We start from the raw sequence: 4,432 nt of genomic DNA on the forward strand, positions 1-4,432 counted from the left end.
TCTCTTAGAACTTCCACTTACATCGCAAGGAAGTTGATCTATTTTATTATTTTACTAGACAGTATGGTCCTATTGAATATTCCCTTAAGTAGATTCTCCAAAACATGTTTCTGGTTTATTATGAAAAAGTAACCAGTATTTAAATATATTTGGAAAATATCAAATGCTATATCATACCTTATATATTCACTGTAGATATTCCCATGATAAAAGATGAGAAAAATTCCAGACTAATAATTTCTGTTCAACTCTTTTTTAAGTCAGTATTTCAAAATGTATTTGATTAAGGAACATTTCTGATGTGGTACAGCTACTGTATTCTTGTGCAAAAGTGTCCAGAAAATAGAATTCAAGTGAATCCCTCGTTTCCTTCTGGGTCTAACTCATTGAATCTTTCACCTATTACAGGTAGAGTATGGAAGGTTAAGTATTTATAGACAGATGATCCTAAGGAGAAGCTGATATTCCATATCCATTTCTTTTTTTTTTTTTTAAGATTTCATTTAATTATTTGAGAGAGAAAGAGTGAGCGAGAGAGAGAGCACATGAGCAGGGGCAGAGGGAGAGGAAGAAGCAGACTCCCCTGCTGAACAGGGAGCCCGATGTGGAGCTCAATTCCAGGACCCTGGGATCATGACCTGAGCTGAACGCAGACACTTAACCAACTGAGCCACACAGGGGCCCTTCCACATCCATTTCTTTTGAAACCCTGAAACCTGTCCCTTGGCCCAACTCTGACATCAGCTGTGGCTGTTGTGGACGGCTCTTTTGCACACTGACAACTTTGCATTCCAAGTTCCTGCCTGCCTTCTCCACTTCTCTACCTCAGGAATTTTTGTGAAGTGCGGTAAGTCACTTACCCCAAACAGAAGGCATTCTAAAAATGCTGAGGCAGAGGGTCTGAAAGCAGCATTAACCTCTGAGTGACAACTCCCAGTCAGTAAGGCGACAGATGAATGTCCCAGATTTTGTCCTTTGGGTGGATAATCCTGAGGGGCAGTCTACACAGTTCCTAGGTCCTCGGTGGGATTGAGTTCATTTGCCCACAGTAGTAACCACTCAATCACCTACACTTTATTGGGCGTCTTCCCATTTCTTTCTGCTTTCACCTCTGTTGCCTGAGATCATCCCCCAAATAAGTTGAGTCCTCATCTTAGGTCTTCTTTTAGGGGAAACCAAATTAAGGCACTCTTTTCTTTATCAAGTGGCAAAAATAGGAAACGGTTAAGTTGACAGCTGGAAGCATATATAATTCATGGGTTCCCTGATTCCCACATGTAGTGGGAAAAATAAATGACGGATCCCTCCATTATCTGTCCCTGTCTACATCTTTGATGTCGTCTCCTACTACACTCTTTCTTGCCTTAGGGGTGTAGATTTGCTCTTTCCTCTTTTTGAAATGCTCTTCCCCTGCATCTTTGCATAGGTCCCTTCTTCATTTCATTTAGGTCTGTCTCCAATATCATTTCCTTAAAGAGACCTTTTTAATTATTTCACTTAGAATATGCCTTAGAATAGTTACTACTCTAACTCATTAACCTATTTTTCTTCATAACACTTAAAATGACTAGTAATACATATGTGTATTTTTAAAAGATTTTATTTATCTATTTATTTATTTATTTGAGAGAGAGAGCACACATGTGAGCGAGCATGAGCAGGGGAGGGGCAGAGGGAGAGGGAGAGAATCTTAAGCAGACTCTACACTGAGCACGGAGCCCAACGTGGGACCCAATCTCTCACAACCCTGAGATCATGACCTTTACTGAAACCAAAAGTCAGACGCCTGAGTGACTGAGCCACCCAGGTGCCCCAAAATGACTAATAACATATTGTGTATTTATTTATTGACCTGGTTTACATTGGGCTTTCCCCATTAGATTAAATTCTAAGAACAATGACTTTGTAGGGTTCACTTCTGTATTCCTAACATTAGAACAGTCTCTGGCATGTAGGGAGTGCTTAATACATATTTATTAAAGAGATGAATGTCTGCTTGACTCCCTACAATTTTAGCTCTTGCCAGTTCTCATAGGGCTCATTTTCCTTTTCCAGGGGTTACATTGCTCTCTCTCTACCTCACCCTTTTTATTTAGTTTTCATTTCTGGGGCTCTATAAACTGGTGATAATTTCCATGGTCCCCACAGCCCAACTGTCTGTATGTCTGAATATGTGTGTTTTGTCCATACTAAATATAAAGAGAAATGGCATCCAGGATTTCTATTCTGATTTCTTCATAATAACCAATTCTTATTTCTTATGATACCAGTTCAAAATATTGATGCAATTTTACAAGGTTGGCCCTCTTTCTTTCTTTCCTTATTTCCCTTCTTTCTTTCTTCCCTCCTCCCTTCCCCCTTCCTTCCTTCCTTTCTCTTTCCTTTTGGAATAGCTATTCATTCAGAAAATACAATCTGAGACAATCTAAGAAATAGCCAGTAAATGGACACTCAACATATTTGAATTTTTACAGTGTGTTCCCTATCATTGTTTTCACATAAGAATGCTGCACAGTGGGTGACATTGTTCATGTGGCTGTTACTAATACTGTTGCTGTGATGCACACCTATAACAGCAGTAGCTGGTGTCTAGAGGACTTTGTCACTGTGCCCCTTAGATTCCAGAGTACCGTAAAGAATCATCCACTGCCTGTCACCCTCTCACTCCTCCACACCAAAGATGCTCTTCAGAGACATCTATGTTTGGAGAAGACATGACCATTATCCTAAGAATGTTTCTTTTCTTTCTTTCTTTTTTTTTTTTTTTTTGAAGTATAATCGCCATTTTTTTTTTCCTGGAGAACAGCTTTTTTTTTTGTCCTTAAGGACTTAGCTCCTTACATAGGCTTTGGTGGAGGTCATAGGGCAGCACCTGCTGGTCTAAATCAGGGTGGGGGTGTTCGGTCCTTCCCTGCTTCATGAGAGTGATTCCTCACTATCTTGCTGTGAATGGCACAACTCATGCAATAATGTAGTTTCACATACAGCTTGGGAAGCACATAGGGTCAAAGACACTCACTTTGGAAATGTCTCTGACAACAGCATCCTCTGCTATGTTCCAAATACTGAACTTCTTAATGGCCTTGTCCTTGGGCACACAACCCGTGCATTTGGTGTAGCAAATAGGCTGCACGTGGCCCTGGCCCTTTTTGGCATGACCATTATTCCTTCTTTTCTTGGTCATCTTGGAAGTGAGACCCAAGAGATAAGGATGTTTCTTTTAACAGTGTCTTTTGCTTCTGAAGAAACGCATTGCCACTAAATTCCCCTAGAGGAAGAGAGAATAAAAGTTTGATGCATTATATTTCTGGTTCCAGGTATGACAGGTTATGTGGCTGACACTGTAATTTAACTCATCAATTTTGGTTTTATTACTTATAAAATACAAAAATGCATTTTTTTTCTTATTTGTGTTTTAGTTCTCGGCCATAAATTAACCCAGGTACTCCTAAACATTACTTGAAAAAATAACATCTATAAAGGACTATATGTTTCAGTTAAATTTTTATATTCATTTTTGGCCAATTTTTAAAAAGAAACATTGAGCCAGGGTTGTGATGTGACCTACAGTGGAAGATATTGAAAGAGGAATCAGGATTTATAGTTTCAGATTTGTTTCAGTTCCTAATAGCTAACACTCCTTCCCACATTCAGAAAACTTCCTCCACGTACTCCCAAGTGTTTCTTGCATTATCTCATAAGAAACATTAATTTTGGGTGTTCTGTTTCAGTAAACATCAATAGAGGTTTTCTTAGCTTAAAATAAGTCTATGCCAATTTGAAAAATAAGACTTTGATTGCCATGCAGAAGTGACTCCAAATAATGTTATTTGCTTTGTGCTGTCTCTTTCTTTCTATTATTCGGTTCCTAATGCAAACAAAGATCTGTATACTAAAAGCAAAGGTAATGTTAACATTTCCCTAAGTGCCATCAGAAAATGTCTCAAAACTTATACTGATCTTATGACTTCAATAAAAATGTCATTAACATAGTCAATGACAGCCAGTTGTCTACCAGGTTGAATCTAGGTACATACTTCTATTTTAGAGCTGGCACTTAAGCTCAGAGCAGATTTTTAACTCCTCAAACCAAGCAAAATTATTTTTATATGTAAAGAAACTTCATTAGGAAAAAAATATATATCAGCAGGTATTTAGATCAGTACCATATTATTCTATTTTATGCAACATTGTACTTTTAGGAGCCAGAAAGAGAAAGTGTACATTAAGAAGCCTTGAAAGTTACAAAACATTGTTTAAATATAAAGCAAATCTAAGGCACATACAGGAAAGATGACATGTGGGCTCATTTTCAGTAGCACTTGGGTTCTCTTCTTTATCCCCTCTGAAAACCTCACCTGTCACTTCTATCCCTTCTCACATTTCCACTCAGCTCACGAGAGTTAACAGTCTCTCTTTACTGTCCTCTGTA

General features: G+C 38.4%; 1 pseudogene; it reads right to left on the bottom strand.

Moving 5' to 3' along the window:
* Positions 1 to 2,837: 2,837 nt before the first annotated feature.
* LOC112821456 (small ribosomal subunit protein eS26-like) lies at positions 2,838 to 3,184 on the bottom strand (annotated as a pseudogene).
* Positions 3,185 to 4,432: the final 1,248 nt, after the last annotated feature.

This window comes from Callorhinus ursinus, unplaced genomic scaffold, assembly GCF_003265705.2.
Source record: "Callorhinus ursinus isolate GAN/ISIS: 27379988/994484 unplaced genomic scaffold, GSC_fseal_2.0 scaffold1, whole genome shotgun sequence".
Classification (NCBI taxonomy): Eukaryota; Metazoa; Chordata; class Mammalia; order Carnivora; family Otariidae; genus Callorhinus; species Callorhinus ursinus.